General features: G+C 39.9%; 1 protein-coding gene across 3 annotated transcripts in view; it reads right to left on the reverse strand.

The window, feature by feature from the left end:
• LDLRAD4 (low density lipoprotein receptor class A domain containing 4) overlaps positions 1-21,697 on the reverse strand; it is a 408,545-nt gene that overhangs the window by 297,394 nt on the left and 89,454 nt on the right. The window lies entirely within an intron of this gene.

Genomic DNA, 21,697 nt, shown 5'->3' on the forward strand with positions numbered 1-21,697 from the left:
ATCCAAGCAGGCCCCTCTCAAGTAAAGAATAACAATGCTGACTATAAACTGTAATCTCTCACAACCTCACATGCATATTAAAATGAAGGACAGTTAAAATTTGTGCATGTTAAACAGGTCCTCAGGACCCATGAGGCTAATCCAATAAGGAAAATTTAGATGAAGTGCTCCTTTTCTAAGGCATGTAGCCACCTGATTCAGATCTTAAAATATCACTCAAAAACTGAGTAGGTCATCTTAGACCACTGGAGTTGAATTATTATACTGGCAGTTTAGTGTTCACAAAGTGATAATGGAATTATGACATTTATTTTCCAAAGTAACAGCAAACTGCACAGAAATTTTTAGTTTAATTAGAACAGCAAAAGGCCCTTACCTGTGAAAGCATTTGTGGCCTGAAAACCAGCTTCCTGCATACTGCTCTGCCAGGAAAGATTGTGATTCCAATCTTAACCTGTCCTTAATAGAGGGAACAGCAAGGCTCAAAGCTGTCAAGTCACTTCCATCTTAGCTTGTCAGAGTCCATTTCTCTTCCCATTCCTGCATTCAGCATCATCCAATTCCCACCTGCTCCAAGGTCCTTTGAGCCGTAGATACAAAGAATCTGCACTGAACCCAAACACCAAGTCTAGCACCGTCACTTCAACCGTCAAGCCACAAGATTTTGGCCATGATGAATTTGAAAGCGAAGACAGCTGTCCATTGAAATCTTATTTCCCTTTTATAGCTTAGTTCTCATCCTCTGCTCATCCAACATTTTTTTCAGGACTCGGTCACTAGTGATGTTCAATTGTCTTGTCTCTCTTGTGCTTCTCTCCCCCCCCTCAGGCACATTCACTGAGAAATAAAAAAAAAAAAGAAAAGATTATGTTTCCTGATGACCTGTAGCAACATTAAAATTAACAAACTCCATGGAACAAAAACCCCAAAACACATTATCAGGGATTGATTGTACACATTAAAGGAGATCTTCTGAAGGCAAATATTGCAATTTTGCTGAGATGCAAAGTGTGACCACGCAGCTCTTTGAAGTGCAAAGAGAAACAGTGCTGAGGGTGTCATGCATCTCTGAGAACATGATATGATTTACATTTCAAAAGCCATATTTAGTAGAGATGGGAGCAGCAGTACAATAACAAAATTGCAGTTAAAAGGGAAAAGGAAAAACACTCAGGGCTCTCCAATCTAGTCTATCCACAACCACAGTCAGGTTATTAGCATTTTATAAGCTGCTACCCTTCTTTTCTAGAGCAGGAAGCAGGATACCATATAGCATGACACTATATGCTTGTTCCCCACATTTGTCTTGTGGTTAAAATCCCTTCAATACACTACAGGTTTCCCTTGCTTTAAGCTGTATATGCGTTCCTGGAAAATGGCGCATAACAAGAATTCACATAAAGGGAACCCAATTTACAATGTAACAAGTAGGAATACGTTTCAAGACCTTGACTGTACTTACCCCAGGCCCATTTCTACCACTTTTACAAGACAATTTTGGTACTCACCAACAGCAGACAGTACACACAAGCACAGGGTGGTGGTGAATGTTACCATAATGTGGACAGCAAGTACAGAAACACGTGTCGCAGACAACAAGCAAGAATCACAAATCCACACAGGAGACTATATTTTGGTACGCGTCACTCCCACAATATATTGCACAAAACAGCTGACTGCGGGCTTCCACCACACCGATCACATAAGAGTGAATTTACCTCGCATATAACGAATTTTTGGTATAAAAAGGGTCATTTCATAATAGCGAATTCGCACATACAGAACCTGCATAAAGCAAGGGAAACCTGTATCTACTAAAAATCTCAATCCTAGTCAGATAATGCTACTCAGATGTTTTTAGGTGCTTAGTATGCTTTAAAATAGTGGGCATGGGGCAGTCAAGTTCTCAACAATGCCTGTTGTTTCTTCTAAGAAAAGGATATCTGAGAATGACAATACATTAAGAACCAGATCCAAATCTCCCTTGGAAGTGCCTAAATGAGATGCAAGAGATATTCAGGTGCCTAATCTTCTAAAAGTGATCTTGACTGGCCTCACACCAGCAGAGGCAAAACCACTGACACCTAGAAGTGTTAGATGCACATTTTGGCCTGAGAAGTTCCCTAAACTCCACAGGATCTGAACAGGCTCAGAAACAATCTAGATCAAACACACAGGCTCCTAACCTTAAGTTCCTTTGCAATCCAGATCAGAGCTGGGAGATGCCTAGACTCCACTTAAGACCCTGATCTCTTAAACATTCACAGAGCATGTGACAGATGATACTGAAGCACAGCTACTACAGTGGCCCACTGGGCACGTGGTGGTGCCAACCTGCTACATAGTAAACTAAGGGTTACACTACTTGCTCTCAAAGTAGGAAACAGGAATTTAGACCCTCCTCAGCCTGAGGGTTTACAAATCCACATTTCTGAGTTCCCAGAAGAGTACTGTAACTGGCAAGCTATGGAACAGGCTGGGTGGAAGCAACCCTTCCCCCTTGCAGTTGAAAGCCATCCGTTACGCAACCAAGTGTTCAAGAATCAGACAGGACTACGTATATATTTTATATTACTCAGCACTGGTTAAAACCCAAGGTGTCCAATAGCCCTGGGAGCAGGGGCAAGAATCCAGGATTCCCCTTTCCCAGGCTCTCTTTATTGAGCAAGAAAGCTATAAGAGAAAAAAAAGAATGTTTGTTCTCTTGCTGACCACAACACTTGCACTCTTTGGCTGCACAGCAACCCAGGTTCAACAGACAAGCAGCGGCTGCACTGCACCCTGCAATTCTATAGTTTGATAGTTGATGGGACTGTCTTAGAAGCAAGTCCCCTGGTCTCCAGCTTCCTGGGCAAATACTCTGATCACTAAGCCACTGGGTAGAAGATTGGGTACGACCACTGACCATGTTTTCTAGATAGAACAATGATGAGCCCTGTCCTTTATACTGAATTCAGCGCAGTCAATATCAACAGACACCTCTTCTTCAGGTGGTCTGGATCCTGACTCATGGAGATGCCTGAAGCATAGCCTTGAAGTAGCCTCCTATACTCCAAAGAGGAGCAGGAATTCAGATACACTCCTAGCATATCCCACAAGCCTGTCGTCAGCAGCCCCTGCCCAGCACCGAGGTGCTCTGCATCACCCTTTGGAGGCAATCAACTCTTTCCATTGACTCAGTAAGGAGCTTGCTCAGTATAATATGCCTAACCCTCTCTGCTTGAATCACCCTTTTGAGGCATGCTGCCTGTGCAACTCCTAATTGGAAGCACCTACAAGAACAGTTTGAATCTGGCTGTAAGGTCTACATGACCAGATTTTTTTAAAAACTAGGATGGGATATTTAGTCTCATCATTGGCAAGGCACTAGGGTGATCATGGGAAGATTCTGGTGTAGTTTGTGTACTTCAGAGGTAAGAGTTATTCAAAGGGATTAAGTAGTGTTTTACATCTGGGGCACGGCATGTTTGGGGCAATTATCCTTATGTGCTGCCATGACGTTGATAGTTGAAAGGGACTTGGCAGCTGAATCCACTACAATCATCTCTCATACAAACAACTCATTGATCCTCCAGTTCTCTCCATCTTCCTGTAATAACCTATAGTGGCCCATCTCTACTTCACTGACATACTCAAGGGTCTTCTGCTTTTGTGCAGGACCTTTGTACACTGATGGGTTCTCAAATGGATAATTTACACAGGATTTATAATACTGAAACCAGACCTGAGGTCCATCTACTCTAATTTCCCATCTGACTATGGCCAGCAGAGAATGCCTCAGAAGGAAGTATATGAACTCTACATAGTAGCATATCACACATGTGAAATAAATCTCTCTCTCATACTATGTGTGAAGCAAGAGTTCTTGAGGCTTTTTTATGATATATTTTATTAGACTGACTATATAGTTGGGAGGAATGTTAGAAACACTTTTGGCCAGAAAGTACTGTTTTCCCCAGTTTCTCCCAATGATACGGTTGCTCCAAAAAAGTTACCACCAAAAAACCCCCTTGCTCCTCACATATCATGTACCATTATAGCTACAACACTCCAACTGTACTCCCACATTACATGTCAGCCTGTCCTACTGTAACACTTAAGAGATTTGCTTAAGCACTTAAGCAAAAGATTTAATATCTCAGGGTGCCTGTACACATCACAGGGTTTAATCCTCATTAAATTATATAGGTTATAAAATGTAAACTTGTTTATTTTGTAGCATTGCATCAACGTTTGCATATACTAGGTTTTTGAATGAATTAAGCCCGGTCCCCGGCCAGCGCCGCAGGAGAGTGGGACAGTCCTGCTCTGCTCCCCTCACCCTGGGCTTGGGGCCCCCCAGCCTGTACCCTGCTACACAGCTGTGAGCTCCATCCCTGGCCAGTGTCGCAGGAAAACAGGACACTCTGCCCCCGAGGCCTGCCCAGGGCTCTCCACCCTGTGCCCTGCCATACAGCTCTGGGAGCAGAAAGCCAGAACATGGCACAAGAAAAAAAAAAAGCAGCAGCAGCAATTTGAAGCAACATCTGGTAGATAAGAGACTCATTACATGTCTCTGAGTGCCTCTGTGTTCGTACGCATGGAATCCATGGACGCAATGCTTTAATTCACAACAAGCCAAACTAAACTACAACCGAGGAGTTTTAGTTTAATGCACCACAAAAACTTTGAAGGCATCCAGAAAACCAACTCATGCAAACAGTTGCACTGTTGCAGCACAAGAAAGGGTAAAAAATGTGGCGGGTACAAATGCCCTCAATTCATCCTAAGTGCACTGAAGATTCTGGTACCTGTTACAACACTTTATGCTCCAAATGCATCAGTGCATGTATGGCTGGGTCCTCATGGTCTTAATTAAGGCCCTGCTTCCCAGGTGTGTTAGAAAAATTAAGCAAGCTGAACATTCAGTTGACTTCCTTACCCTTTGGCTACTATATGTCTAACTAGGTACAGCTACAAATAGGCAAGCCTGAATCTTAGAAAGATTTTTTTCCTAATCATGTTAAGACACAATAGAAAAGATGATAAGGCCATGCTCTTGGTCCATCAAGGTATACCACAGATATGTAAGGAAGACAAATTGCCTCACTAGTTATTTATATTCAAATCAGGAAGCAAAAGGGTCTCATTTTGAAAGCAATTAGCCCAGACACTAGCAATGTCTACGTAACTGTATCACAAAATTTTGTTCAGCATCCTCTGCTTCTTCAATTGGAGCCATAATGGTGTTGTAACAATATAATAAGACTTGTATTCACCAAAACTAAAAGCTCTTGCATTAGGACTTTCACAACTAGATATATGGGTTTAATTCTTAACTCACATGACAAGCATTAGGACTGTCCTAAATAGACATTTTTTGATACTGCAAAACCTCTTGGTATATGACAGATTTTGCTCATGGGACTCTACTGAACTTCCAGGGATGCTGTGCAAATGGAATGAGGTGGTTTGACCAACCATTTGGGGGAGGCATACAAAGTGCTGACAACTTGCTGGGCCCAGGCCAGAGCTAGAAATCCAGTCGTTATTGGAAAAAAATCTGTTTGATGTTATTGCAAAGTAGGTTCTATAGCTAATTTTAAAGATTTTTATGAGTTATCTCCACGTTTTCTTAGGCCTTTCTTCAATTAGCCAAAATACAGTTAATTAATCAATCAAATTTAATTCAAAACCAAATACATGTTACAACACCTTTTAAACTCTCAGACTGCCATTGGTTTGAAACGGAGATACCAATACTTTCTGCCCTATGCTAAAGCAAACCAGCAAAATGGCAACTTGCTGGGTTTGGGGGTTTTTTTAATTAAACCGTATTAAGATATCATCAATATATCTTTTATATTATGTGGAATCAACAAAATAATTTAACTTAAACTGGAGTTTAAATAACATGAAATTTCATTTCTTTGATTAATGTATGCAGACACATGCACACACCCCCCACTACCCACTCACAAAAGGGCCAAAACTTTAGCTGATGTAAGTCAGTATAGTTCCACTGACTTCAGTTTCCTAGATTTATATCAGTTGAGGACCAGGTCATTTGGCCCAGAAATATTAAACTAACTTTTTAAAAGGAGTTGAATCTGCAAATAAAAAAAAGAAGATAATTAATGATTTGGTGATAATCAAGTCGTACGATACTTATAGGATGCGAAACAAAATCCATAATATAAATAAAACAAAATTGCCCTCCTCACACCAGTTATCATCTCTAGTCCAATCCTACAGCAATTCACCTCCTGCAGTGCTACGAAAGCCTCAGAAGCAAAGCAAAACATTGCATTTTTAAAAAGATGTAGATCTGCTTAAAAGATGTTTAGCTACTATATGCTGCATATGACAAAATACCCGGAGGACAAACAAATCTCTTTGTTTTTACCCTCTCCACTGTATTCAACATGTCCCTGCAAAAGGATGCCATTTAAACCCATATACATTGAACAGAGAAAAATGTTGTGACCACTCAACATATAAAATAGAATTGTAAAGTCACTCAGAGAGTTTCATGGTACATTTGTCAACTCATCCTACTAACTTACTATATTTCTCAATTTCTCCCACAATTTGGGAAACTGGACATCAAAAGACAAAGTTTAACGAAGCAGAGAACTGAGACATAAAAGTGCCAGCAGTACATTAAGAAGTCAGAGGATTTAAATCCTGTGATAATATTTACATATTATGAAGTATTATGCAATCATTAGTCTGGGTCAATGCTCAGTGCAACTCCAACTCAAAGAAATGAAACTGTACTTTTCCAGTGCTAGTATCTTTGTAATATCTTCAACAATTCAAAATATCAGCAGAACGTAGATGCTGCAGGCTTTTTGTTTTGTTTTATTTTGTTTGGGGGGAGGGGTGTCATTTTCTTCCATTGTGTACAGTCTATTTCTTTGGCTAAGTGCTGGTTCCCCTGGAGATAGATATGCAATGAGAGCTGACTGGCTGAGTAGTCAGAGCTCAGGGTTGTGGGCAGCATCTTCTGCAACAGTCATCTGCATGCAATATCTAAAAAAAGAGTAAATGCTTGACTAAGATGTTTTTAAATTTATAACAGGAACATCTCCAGAGATGTGCTAGCCCATCAGTTAAGTTCTTGAACATTTTAAGGACTGTGATTTTTTGCAGACTTGGTTTAATTAAATAAGGACTGGTAACCTCATTAACAATGTCAACAAAGGTTAAAGAGAGTGTAAAAACAGAAAAAAAATTGCCTGTAGCTCCCCCCACCTTACTTGTGGTCCTTGCAGAATGAGTTTGTGACACAACTGCAGAGCTTATCCAATTTGGCTGGAAGGTTTGGTATATATTCATAAAAACACTAAAAAAATATGCCCAAGCAATTTAAACTATCGACTAGTAGAGCCAGCTGGGTATTCGTCTAGACTAGTTGTTTATTTCTTCACTCCCTGAGCAGTTGCCCAGAGTTTTGTAGGTTACAATTCTCTGTCTTTGACACGTCTTTAATGTTTTAAGCTCTTGTTTTGTTTTTTAGTAGGGATTTCTCTGTCTGATATTAATATTTACCAGTTTCACTATCTCTTTTTTAGACAGTAAAGTATGTATTTGCACTGTGAGATTCTCTAGTTGTTTTTCTTGATTTAATGTAAAAATTCTTTTCATTCTCAGCCAGCATTGTGCTAGTGCCCAAGGATCACGTTAAACACGCACTAGGGCTTGGGAAAAATGCCATGCTTCATATGAGACCAAGAACCGAAGTGTTTATAAGAGTTAAAGAGCACACGAGAGTTTCCACAAGATATCTGCCTTCTGGACTTAACCTTGGAATATCCTAGACCCCCCAAAGGGAAAAAATAAAACAATCATGCTAGTCTAAAAATCTAGCTGGATCAAGGAGACTGGAGTGTTCTTTAACCTTTCCTTGCTAACAAAATGAAGTCTTACATGGCAGCAGCAGAATCCAATTCTATACTGGCCTTGGGCAAAAGCACCACTACCAAAAATCTCTTGGTCATTTGCAGAAGACTTGTAAGAACACAAAGTGGAGGAGGTGGGAAGAAGTGATATTTTTGGAAGGAGTCTAACAATATCTACCATCTAGAAGCAGTATTTGCAAGTATCTCCAAACCTTATTTGATGGCCCAACCAAAATCAATATCCTCTGTTGCCCAAAACATAGCCCAATGACTGTATGTAAGAAAAAGAGAGGTGGAGATGGAAGCTATCATAAATTTTGACTCGTGTTCAGTAGGTTCTAAAGGCAGAGGGTTTGTATATAATGTAAAGCAGTGAGCACCCTGCATCCAGCTGGGTCTCAAATGCCACTGGCCTCTCTCCACTTCAGAGGGAAACCAGTACTGTGGGTCCTGCCCACAACATTCAGTCACATGCACCAGGGTCTGGCAACCTATGGCCCATGGGTCAGATCTGGCCCATGAAAAGAGTGGATCACAGCAGCTCAGGGAATCAGCAGCAATCTCCAGCCTGGGCAGCAGAGGAAGCATTGCCGGGGTCCTACTACCTGCCCTGTTTTGTATTCCCTCTGCAGTCTCTGTTGACTGCTGGGGGCAGCGAGGAGATCTGCAGCTTACGGCAGGGGCTGAGTTGCAAGCAGCAGTCCATGGGGGCAAAAGACTGCCAACAGGAGCAGAAGAGTAAAGCAGATGTTCACCCTGACTAGTTTCAGTCTGCTGTGCCTCTTGGTACAGACACTGGAAAGGACAGGCAAGGCACAGGTGACCACCTCTCCTGCTAGTCATAATGTCCCCAACGTGAAGGAGAAAGGAAGGTAAGAACAAGCTCTCTCTTTTCCCTTTTTCCATATTATTGGAGTGGAATAAACTGATCTTATAGACAGTACTTCCCCTGCTTTTCTCAGGTCAGCAAAAAAAGCAGAGTGACAGTATGACCTGAGCAATACATACCTCTAGCCAGGCCTGTGACAGCACCTAAATATTTCAGAAATGTACAGTTCATCAAGAATTCTAATATCCTGGCAAAAAAGGTATCTACGGATCCAAGAATACTTTTACATGAATAGCTTTTCCAAGTCCTTCAAGTCCAAACATTCATCATGCACTTTGCAGTTTCTAGCCACCACACTCTCTGACACTCATTTCGATCCTGATTTCCTCGCTACTCCTAGCCCTTTACTATAAAACAATTGCTTAGCTATTTGTCTTCTCCACTGACAAAGCTTTTAGGAGAGGCAAGCTGGCAGCACTTCTTTCTTGCAGCAGATGGTGGTTATGTCAACCATAACCCTCCTAGGAGCCCTGGGGCAGTCTTACTGCCAGAAAATCAAAACATGGGACAACGCCTTCTGGGTGGATGGGGAAGAGGGTGCACAGCTGGAAGGAACCCCTCCCACAGAGCTGGGGAGAATAGCCAACATTCCCCTGCATAAGTACACACAGCACAGCCATAGTCACAAAAAGGAGTCTGCTGCAACCAAAGTAAAGTTAATTTAAGATTTAAAGCAAAGCAACACATCTAAACTCGTGACTTTTCTAGGGACTAAGCACTGGGACAATTCCTGTTAACTTTGACTCTAAAATCTTAAGAGATGCACAGTCATAGAGTCACACAACAGTCCAGAGAACTTCAGTGGGAAGTGTGTGACTAACCACCCATGGGATTCAGAAAATGCAGTTTAGCTTCTAGAGTCAGCCAGTAAAGTCATTTAACTTGAGTAGAATTACTTGATCTGACTGTAAAAGCACAAAAGATTCATATTGTAGCAAATGCATATAAAAATGAATAAGAATATACCAGTTTTGTGTTAGCAATAATCCAAAATTGATGTTTAACAGGTTATCAGAAAAATTAGCTTGGCTGTGCTGTAGTTATATAACAGTTGTGCCCCTCTTTCTGATAGCTACTGAGGGTACTCAGCACCTCTGAAACAGCACATACTGGTTTTCTGAAGCTGGGCCCTTAGTGAAGAGAAAACCTCATCTCCACAAGACTTAAGCAGTTTAATGAGCATAACCTGGTACCATGTATATTGAGGTAACACTGATAGCATCTCGCATCTTCTTGGAAAGCTAGTTCAGGCAGTACTGTGCAAGGGCACCTGTTGTGAGCAATAGTTGTTCAGGAACACAAGGAATTTAGGGGAAAGGCCCACTAGTATTTTAAACCCATTATTCCATAAATCTAGTTCTGCCTTGTCCTCTGCATCACTTATGTCATAGCTAAGGACAGGGGAGCTGGAGATGGAGCACTGAATTCATCAATAAAGTAATAAGAGACCAAAAGTCAGAGAGAAGGAATGACATCAATTCCTTGGCCAATCGCAAGAACCGTGAAGCTGTTCAAGTAAATGGGGTTCTTCCTTGGTGAGACAGTTGGGACCAGTGACACTATTGATTCATAATCCAGCAAGAGAAACTTGTGACTTTTCTAGGAATTAAGTACTGGGTCAGTTCCTTTTAACTCCAGCACTAAAATCTTAAGAGATTCACAGTCATAGAGTCACACGACACTCCAGAGAACTCACTACAGGAGACAAATCTACTTGCAGGCAACACAGAGGAAAGAAGGAAACATCCCAGCTCCATTAACCTGCATCACAGAGCTGAATCTTGTCAGTGCAATACATTCCCATCCCTTCCCTCCCCAAAGGAACACAGAGATAGATATAGTTACGCTCCGTCTGCTAACAGACAGGATTTATAAGACCAGGCTGTACATCAGCACTCCTCAACACAGAAATGAAACACAGGGAACATTGCACCACACACAGAAGGGAAGAAAAAAATAATAACTTATCTGGGTATCCTGTGTATTATATGCCATAGAATATCATCAGTAATTTCTGTACCAAGCCCAGTCAAGTGGGTCAACCACAATATCATTTAGAGAGAGCACAAAATCTTGATTTTAAAAGCCTCCAAGCAATGAAAAATGTACCACATCCCATAGTACAGCATTCCAAGTAATTACTATAAAGGTTAAATATTTGCACCTTATTTTTCCAGCATTACTTACACAAAAAATATGCTAAAAGAATATGATAGGTGGAAAGCCAAAAATGCATTGCAGAAATGCAAAAATGCTATGTCAAACTTAAAGAAAAAAGAAGCCAGACTACACAGTGACATGTTCTTAAAAACCACTGCACGTGCTTTCTCCCTCAGGCCTGAAGAACGCTCTGCATTCGAAACCTTGTCTAACTTTATCCCAACTATACAGATATAAAACATATCACCCAAAATCACCCCTCACAAAATTATGGCTGTCTGTGGAAATTTAATTTAGATTGTTTGTGTGTGGGTACAATGATAGGGTCTTTAATTAAATTCCATGTTTCCACTGGACACAGAACTCATTCAGTGCTTAGGACCCTGCCTCATTTGCTGAAAACACTGTAAAGTATGAAGTGAATGAGATGGGATTGTCAGAAGAGAAAGGGTAGTCTCATTGTCATGAGAACTGACTTCCTCTGCTGCAGAGTTCCTTTTTGATGCCAATAAGTCCCAATAATTAAACTTTCACTAACTGTGTGTTCCTTCTTTTCCATGTGCCTGACCAGGGTTCTGCTTTGCAGAAATGCCAAGCTTCATGGACACAGCTGAAGCAACCAGGTGCTCTTCTGTCAGCATAGAAAGTTCTATATACTCTGAAAAATCGGGTAATAGGCATTTTAAATTGCATACCGAAACTCATGGACACTTTTGACCTTACTGTCTCTCTGCCTCAAATTTCCTCTTTGTAAATTAAAAATAATGGTAGCCATTCCTCTCACAAGATATGAATGAATGAATGAATTAATTAATATATTTAATTAATTAATTATATCTGTGAATCAGTTAGCTAGCATAATAACTGAGCACCACAAAAAAGCCCAAAAGGAACTGAACCTTTTGGTCTTCAAGCAGTAAATATGGCATAAGACCACACTGAACAATGCGAGAAAATAAAATACTAGACACCCAGTGAGCAAGCACCCTCTATCTTGTAAGAGGGGGAAAAAATCCATTATATGGTGTTGTCTAATTTCATAATCATACTTTACATACTCCAGGGAGGAGAGGCCTAGCCTTTTTAGAATGCGATTTCCCCCTTGCTCCCTACAACTCCCATTCTCATTTCCTAGCAGGTCCCAGTTTTACCCCACTTACTGCTTCCCCATCTCCAAAGCTTGTGTTGTCCCTTTCGTTAAGCACAGTCAGTCAAAAAGCCCAAGGCTGAATTGATTAATTCTTCACAGATTAGTCTAAAATACATAGATTGAATTGATAAACAAGTGAACAGACATTCACTTTTAATTCTGGAAATGCAACCACATGTGCCTGCAGTGATGAGCCAGAAGCCGGGGCTAGAGCACGCCTCCCTGCTTAGCTGGAGTAGACAGCTTGGGCCAAAGTTAGCCTGCCTACCCTGTGAGGGGGTGTTTGCGGGGGAGGTACAAAGCATCCTGGGATGCTGGGGGACTGTGAGTTAACTTGAATCTGGATGGGATCTGTGACAGAAGTTCAATAAACAGATTTAACCTGAATCAGTTCAGTCTGATATTACATCCACCCAGGTTTATTTTAAATCTGTTTCAGCCATTTTGAAAGATGTTTAAATGCACTGAACTTCTGTTATGTTATAGATTTGAACTGATTTCTGATCACTTATACCTGTTTGTACGTAACTTCTGTCCCTAGCCTTTGTGGCTCCAGTCCCAAATACCTTAATCACCCAGTAACAAACCCCCTTCCCTGGCTCTCAGTACTTGTTTCCTTGCCCACGCTGTTTTAAGCCTCAAGTGCCCTACCTCCCATTTCCTCCAAGTTCCCTGTCTCAGTCTACTCAGTTCAGCTCCCGTCTCCTCTTCATTAAGCAGCCTCTCCTCCTTACTAATGCTCAAATGGTGGTGAGGAGGAATCTGTACAACCTACTGAAGAATTACGCCTTAACCTGTTCAGTGCCTGCTTGTTTTTTTTAAATAGTCAGTAAACGTGCCAGTCCTGTGCGCTTCCTTGTTTCCTACTCAAGAGCTGTATTTGAATACTTCTCAGTTTCTCACTCAATTTTTTATTTTTAACATGGCAAAACAGAACAATTTAACAGAAAAAAACAAAGACTACCCAACACTTACAGAGGCACAGCAAGATATTTCAGAACCCAGGGAAGGCAGGAGATGAGCAATTATGCTGCCCACTGGAAAGCAGAACCAGGTGAGGGAGGGGAGGGGGAACAGAATCTTAGCTGGCCCTGCTCTCTGTGCTCAGAAGGCAGCTGCTGTCATTCAGTTCCTTTGACTACATGTAGAATTTAATAATTATATGGTATCAACTAAGTGATTTATGTCTGTAACACAGTATGGTTATGGTACGCTGCATTATTCTAAACTACCCATAGCTTGTGCAATAAAAAAAGTAAAAAATGTAATGCTCCATTAAAAAGTTTTTTATCATTCATTTCTTAGGTTATAAAAAGAAAGAAAAACAATAAATGAATGTTAGTTTCACTACATGAAGTGAAAAAGAAATATGAAGCTACATCTGGTCTCTGTTTCTCAGCATGCTGACAAAAAAAGCAACATAAATTCACATTGTCCAAATGTATAACATGTATTTTTCAATCACTTGGAAATTTACAATTTAAAAAGTAAATTATTTCCAAGATGTCAAAACCTCTGATCCTACAAGAATACCAGGTCAAATAAACTCTTCACCCTAACTGGACTCACTACAGAATCAGAAACTACTTGCATGGTAAGCTTACAGTAACAAATGTGTTTGAATCCCGAAAGATTACATATTCTTGTGAACCATATTATTAAAACAAAGAAGAGAGGAAAAGTTCTAACAACTGAACCAAGTGATTTTTTTACCAGGCATACCAAACCAAATTTACCTTAGGGATAAAAACAAATACAAAAAAGGTCAGCCTAAAAGGTTTTCTTACAGTAACACCATGATTTTGGGGCATCATAAAAGTTTTAAAATAGCACAGGACAAAAAAATGAACGCAGTTCAAATCCAGTCTCCAGCCTAGATGCTTCTTGCAAATATATGCCTTCCTCTAAATCACTCAGTTGTGGAATATACACCATAAAGCTGCACTTCAAAAAAATCTGAATAGACAATGCCATGGTTTTAATTCAAACATGTCAAAGTGTTTGGGCAATGCACTAGGACTTTATGGGGTAATTGCTGGTGTTTGCAGTTGGAGTAACCCTCCTTCCAGAGGTTGAGGGAGGGAAGCTTAAATTCCCTCTTTTTACTGCCATTTCATTAAAAAAAATTAAATAAAGTTAAATCTGCTAAATTAAGACAATTAACAACATAAATTATTCTGTACATTTTTTCTGAAAATCATTCTGTATTGAAATGTATCCAAAACCTGCCAACAGTTTGATCATGCATCACATAAGCAAACATAGCTGAGCATTGTTTTAGGGACTCTCTTTTTAATCACAGGAAGCTGAAGAACACTTGCACATGGCCTCTGCCACATATATTTTATTTCACAGAAGACTTTTATGGTGTACTGTTTGTATTACAGAAGTACTTGGTATTACCAAAATGAAGAGCATTATGCACACAGTGTGAAAGACTCCCTTGAGTCAGAACTATATACACAAACACATATGGTAAACATTGGATTAAATAGGGTCAAGGTATTATGAGGAATTGCCTTACTTCAATTTAACAAAAAACAATTTAAATTTTGCAAAACTGACAAGAAAAGCTATGCTGAGATCAAGGTAAATAAGTCTTCATGATGGGGCTGAATAAGGAAAGGAGATTCAAGCAAACGTCAAATGATTATAAACATGTACAACTAATTCAAAACAAAAATGATGGCAGTGGTAATTGAACTCTGAAGGTTCATGATTTCTTTTGTTGCTGCTCTCTTCAATATCAGAATTTCTGATTAATATATCTCACTGGAAATACAGCTATCACAATTCAGATCCATTTTGTTCTCATTAAGATGTAGATGTACAAATTAAGCACAAGTGCATGGTGGTAGAATAACTGCCCCAGAGAATGAAGCTCGTAATTTACCCAGAAAACAGGTGAAGCATAACCACAAACAGTACAAGCTCTATCACTGTCTTATCAATGGGCACTTTGAGAAACTTTCTCCATTTTGTTTGGTTTCAGACTCCAAGTCCATTCAGATGCTATGCAGAATCTTCCATTAAGAGACCATCAATTGGATACAAGTTTTATCCAGTGAGTACTGGATTGAGATTATACAGGTCACTGAACAGCCATCAGAGGATACTGACTTTCAATTATTACTGTCTCATTAATTTTGCAGTATTTAATGAGTTAAACAGCAACAGTAAACTTGTAATTTTCCCCATTTTCTTTACTGAGGTTTTTTAATCTTGAAGCTTACTTATGTTCCACTACATATATTGCTAATAATACTGTGATACAAGTAGCTGAAAAAACAGCACTCACATTATGGCAATGAAATTCTGAAATATACCATTGAGTTGTTATTGTTCCACGTCTGGAATGCTGAAAATCCAGGCAAACACCCTATACCCTTGATTAAAAAACAATCAAATCCATTTCTGCAAAATCATTCACTGTGCAAGAAATTCACAAACCCTTCTCTGATCCATTGTTATCCTTTACTGCACAACTGGATTATAGCTTTGAAGAATTTCTGAGACATCAGTACAATGCGAGAGAGACTGTACAAAATCAAGCAGTTCATTATTATTCCATTGCCTGCCCCAATTTGGTTGATTCAGAAACTTTTTTTAAAATAATTTTTACTTCCCACATAGAAAGTGTTAGTTTCTTTGTCAGTCAGTGACCAGGGCATTGCGGACCCTACAAGACTTTTTTCTTGACACTTTTTTAATCCATCTGTTTTTTCATTCTCCATCAAGCATCAGAAGGCAAGTCCTAATGTTGTTTATTGTGTTGTGGAAGGGTAGATCAAAATGGCAATACACATGCATTTATTTCAAGATCATGCTACATTGAGCTATCCAGATACAGCACTGCATCCCTTTAACGTTCTCCCCACTTTGCAGAAGCCACCTCTACCACCCTACTTATCATTTACTAGTTCTTACCTAGAATCGTTGCAATCCCACTGATCCAAATTCTATCTTGGGTATTTAATTTCTATCGAGTGCAGTTGATTACAACATTTGTTGCAGTTGAAGTCCCAGTTATTTGAAGGGTTTTTATGCATGCAGTAAAGTGCAGATGCAGAAACCGTGACAGACTCAGGCTAGTCTGCACCAGAAACCTCTGCAAATACAGTGCAACAGTATCAACTGCATCTGTACTAGGAGAGCTAGTATTAACTGCAACTGTACTAGGAGGGCTTCTTGACATCTACCAGCAAACTAGTGTAGATAAGGACAACAGAGACAGGTAGGCTGACAGACAGGCAGAATCTCAAATATTATTACATAATAATCATATATTATTACAAGTATTACAAAAAGTTAGCAGGACAGCTGGCTGATCCCCTAACCTCACCTCAAAGTGGAATTAATTTTGACAGGCCAGCAGAGCCCTGTCATCCAGGGCTCAGTTCACCTTGGACCTGCTCCTTTAGACAGCCATCCAGATCAGAAGCAGATGTCATACCAAACCATAACACTGCTCATCAGTCAAACTTTAAATGAATATCTACATCATCTCAGAAGCGATACCAGAATATTTTTGTAGGGCAGCTGTAATCCCATTATGTGTCATTCTTCTACCAGTATTTTATGACCTACCTGATGGTTTATTAATGCAAGGTGCTTAACTGCCATCATGTTGTGGCCCATTAATAAGTATGCAAATTAATTTTTTCATTCAAATCAGAAATAGGAAGAGTTTCTGAAGTCATGCTTCACTTGGAATCTTAACAAATACTGAAAGGCAGCATTTTTTTCTTTTGCCTTTTTTAGCATACAAATTGTGCTGCATCTCACTTACCTAATTAGTCATGTCATTCTGTTGTTTTGGGGGCTAAAAAAGGGGTCCCCCCTTGCCTTTCGGAATCTGGAGGATTCTTATTATCATTTTTGTTTTTAATATCACCTAACCTCAGAGCTCTTCCAGCTGAACAGGACTTTCAGTGGTCTCACAGGATCACGTCAGTATCATCCTACTCCCAACAAATCAAAAGAATGGGAGGGGCACTGATGAGCAACAAAAGGCAATTAACCTCCTTTTGGTAAAGAACATTGTTTTAACTTTAATTTATTCATAGACTGAGACTTGTATGCCTTACTATAAAGAATACATTTACCCACACATTTTTTCTTTACTTCACCAGCTAGTAGCAAAGCAACATAAACTAAAGGATAGATTATCTCAATATAGCTAAAAGCAGGGGTACCCAAAGTGTGGTCCATGAAGCCACTTGTAGCCCAAGAAGGATCTGTTTGTGGCCTGCAAACGGATATATTAACGGTGGCTGCCCTTAATAGACCAGTGACTGTTCAGTAGTAACTGACTGATGCATCTTAGCAACAGCCCTGCGGTCCATTTTGAAGGATAACTGATGTCTTTTGAAGCAGAGTATGGAAGCTAGCAAGGAATGAGACTTCCTCTACTACTGCCCTCAAACAGATACTGATATGCTAAAAGTTTTGTGAAATGGTGGGTTACATGAGCTGGCCCAACCTATTTTTTATAGGAAATAAAATTCTATCAACTGCATAGGTCCCAGTCAAGCTGGAATTAAGCAATGATGAAGGATTTACCTTATTGTAACTTTGTATACATAAGGCTGATTAAATATATGGAAAACAAAAGATACTGCATTGAAGATTCATTCTGTTACATGACTCCCAGCATGGTGTTCCACCCATTAAGTTGCCCTCCATGAACAACCCTGGAAACCCTGGTTAACAAGAATGAATGGGCTCAGTGCATGAATCTGTATTTCATATACCCACATACTTGCACACATCTGTAGACTCACACATACATATATGTAGATATACATGTACACAACATGCATATCTGACAGACGTAGAAGTAATATCAGTATGATAAACTGCAGCACCATTTGATAAAAATATATTTATATTTCACATAGGACTCCACTATTTGGCTTTTAGCCAATAACTCATCTCTCCTGTGGCTTAAAATTAATAAAGAAAACTTTCTTTAAAATCAGCTTTCCAAGGAAGTGTTTTCTCCTCCTCTTTCCTAATGAGGAAATTTGTCCCTTCAACACCACACACATTTATTTACTCAAGATCTAGGATCAGTAAGATTCAGTTTTAGGCCAACACGAATTTCCGTGACACATGACTTTGAAAGTAGTCTGGCAGTGCTGTAAGGTTACAAACTGAGCTTTATATTCGAAAGAGCAGAGATTATATTATGCCAGCTTGCTACAAAATCCAATACACTTGCAACTAACTCTAGCAAGGCTGAGACCTTAACATTATGACATTTTTATCACTAGAAAATTACTTTTAGGCCATTTTAGAAAGTTTGCAAATATGTCAATTTTTCCCCTTTCTCTTTCCAATTCTTGCATACTCATTAAAATCAGGCACTTGGCTACATAAGTGAAGTAATAAAAGGGTTATTTCTCCCAGTAAAAGACTTTACTACTCTTTAGAATGTTACAAAAATGTAATTTTAATGTAAACGAAGTCTACAGAAAATATAAAATAGGGAGTGTACTGTAATTTCTCTCAGCTCGTATCTGGCAAGACTGGAAAAATTCATTCATAGCGTTGACCCATGTGAATAAAGCACATACACAAGACTTTCGCTGATAAAACTTTATGCCACATTATCCAGTGCTTCCAAGAACATCAAAAGGACATTATTAAGAGTGCAAAATCAAGCAGTCAGAAACAGGGACATACCAGATTAAGGGTGATCGTGCAACCCTCATTTCCATTATGCACATACATGACAACAGAGCTATAAATTATGTGATCCATGATCTCATACATTTTTTTACTACACCACAGATCTATTATTCAGTACAAGAGCAGTCCAAACTAACCCGTTTCCCATTACACAGAACTGAAAGTTCCATCATAGCCCCTCTTGCCTAAAAGTTGAAGCTCCTGAGGCTTGTCTCACCGATGGAACTCAGACCTATTTTGATTCTTCTGAAATGGGAAGATGAAAGAAAGCGAAGGCAGAGGCAGGGGCGTCAGACAGACACAGTCAGAGAGACAGACAGAAACAAACTCTCCCTGTAAGAAAAGTTTGCATATCCAAGTTTTTGTTTGGATTTGGGATGGAATATCATCCAGAAATGCAATATAATCTAGGGATGGAAATTCTAGCTTTATTTAGTGAACAGAATGGATGGCAGACACTTGCCCAGCAGGCATTCAATATTGTTTTCTCATCTTTGTTCATGTGTGGCCTTACGCCCTATTTACTGTACAGTGTTCAAACTCTTCACTGATGACAAAATTATTAATTTCCTCAAGGGATTTTCTATTGTATCCATCATAATAGCTTCAAATTCTTCACGTATATTAACAATTTTTACAGTACTCTTGAGTGGTTATTATTAGCTTTATATAGCAGACAGGGACTTGAGGCAGAGCGTGATTACAGTAAAAAAAAAAATGTTAAAAAATATCCACTATTTTTGAGTGTCCAATTTAACAGAGAGAGATCAGGTATTTCAGAACACTATAACACTTTATACATTCCAAGCCCATATCTCATTGACTTCAGCTCAAGCAGAGGAAGTTTTGCAACATTATAAGTAGCCGGAAAAAAAAAAATCTTACAATACTAGTGTTCAGACACTTCAGTAGTTGCCAGCCCTGCTTATAATAACCACATGCTTTATAATCTGTATTTATGCAAATATTATACATACATTCCTATGCATACACTGAAAAACAATACAGAAATCACTGAAAAGAGTTCTATGATGTAAAATAATATTCTGCTAGCACTGCTACTAATGCTTATAAAACTTTTATGCAGAAACCAGAAAGTCTAATCCAAAAATGTAGTAATAAAGTCTCAACAAGCTATAACTATATGAGGTTACCAACTTAAAATGCTCCTATTTTACAGTGATGTTTCACTAGCTAAAATCTGGCACAGGTTTGGTTTTCTCCCCCATAAGAAGAATGTTTTAGAGCAGTAGCCTCTTGAGTGAAAAGGCACTCTAGCAGGACACATTAGCAGGAAAGCAGAGCTGCAAACTCTCAAGGGAGTTCCCCCAAGGGCACTTCTCCATAAAGAGTCACCATAGGGAATCTCTAAGATTGTGCATGAGGGGTAGAGAACTGTTCAGCTACTAATAACATGGGGCTGTAGTGCAATGCTTCTTATAATCACAATATCCCAGATAGGAAGACCAGTGTACCCATCAAGTTTTTAAACAACTTAGCAAACATTCATGCATTTTTAGAACAACAAGTGAACATGAAAAGTGAGCATTCATCCACTTGTAAGATAATATGCTCTTCCCCTGTAGTAAAGCACTCGTAAGAAGATGCTACACTCTTCCCCTGTAGTAAAGCAGGAGTAGGAAGAGACTGCTCTGTTCATCTCTTCTACTGTGAGCTGCAAGCAGGCTGAAGAATCCATTGCAACAAATCCGTGGCCCTTAGTATAAAGAAGAAATTACTGTGCTATTAGCTGATATTAACTTTTTATATTAAGTATCTTTGACACTGCAAGGAGCATGGGAAGCTTAGTAATACCTCAAGGGAAAAGAGGAATAAATCAAAGGGAAACATTAGTGCTTTCTCACCCAAAAAACCTTCTACTGCTGTGAAAGGGTGACAGCTCATCCAGAAGAGGGCTTGCTCCAGTCTTCTAACTCTGTAAGGTGCTTTTCACCTCAACCAGTGCCACCATCAGGAATCATCATTATTCACCCAGGCCCCTCTGTCCCTTGTAACTCCCACCCAGTTACTGGGCCTGTGGTGGGACTGGAGCTGACCAGAGCTGTCAGTCAGTGGTAAATGGGAGAGAAGAGCTATGAGAATATAGAATCACAGAATAGAAGGACTGGAAGAGACCTGTATAATCATCAAGTCCAGTCCCCTGCCATGAGCAGGAGGTTATTGGGCTCAAACCAGCTCAACAAGGTGCTTGTCCAGCCTCTTCTTGAATACCTCTAGCACCCAGGGAGTGGTGGTGAATGGGTCAGTATCAACCTGGAAAGATATGGACAGTGGAGTCCCACAAGGCTCAGTCCTTGGACTGGTGCTGTTTAGCGTCTTCATCGGTGACTTGGATGAAGGTGTGGAAAGCACTTTGTCCATATTCGCAGGTGATACCAAATTATGGGGTAAAGTTAACATGCTAGAGGGTAGGGAACGAATCCAGGTGGATCTGGACAGGTTGGAAAAGTAGGCAGAACAGAATAGGAGGCAGTTCAACAAGGACAAGTGCGAAGTACTGCACCTAGGGAGAAGGAATCACCAGTACACTTACAGGCTGGGAAAGGACCTTCTCAGCAGCACAGCAGCAGAAAAGGATCTCAAAGTCATTGTTGATACCAAGATGAACATGAGTCGTCAACATGACATAGCGGTGAGTAAAGTTAACCGCACTTTATCATGCATTAGCAGGTGCATGACAAACAGATCCAGGGAAGTGATATTTCCCCTCTATGCGGCATTGATCAGCCCACAGTTGGAATACTGCGTCCAGTTTTGGGCACCACACTTCAAGAGGGATGTGGACAACCCTGAGAGGGTTTAGAGCAGGGCCACTTATATATGGTTAGGGGCATGCAGACAATGCCCTACAAAGAGAGACTGAGCGCCCTGGATCTCTTCAGCCTCTGCAAAAGAAGGCTG

Source organism: Alligator sinensis, unplaced genomic scaffold (genome assembly GCF_000455745.1).
Source record: "Alligator sinensis unplaced genomic scaffold, ASM45574v1 scaffold515_1, whole genome shotgun sequence".
NCBI classification, from domain to species: domain Eukaryota; kingdom Metazoa; phylum Chordata; order Crocodylia; family Alligatoridae; genus Alligator; species Alligator sinensis.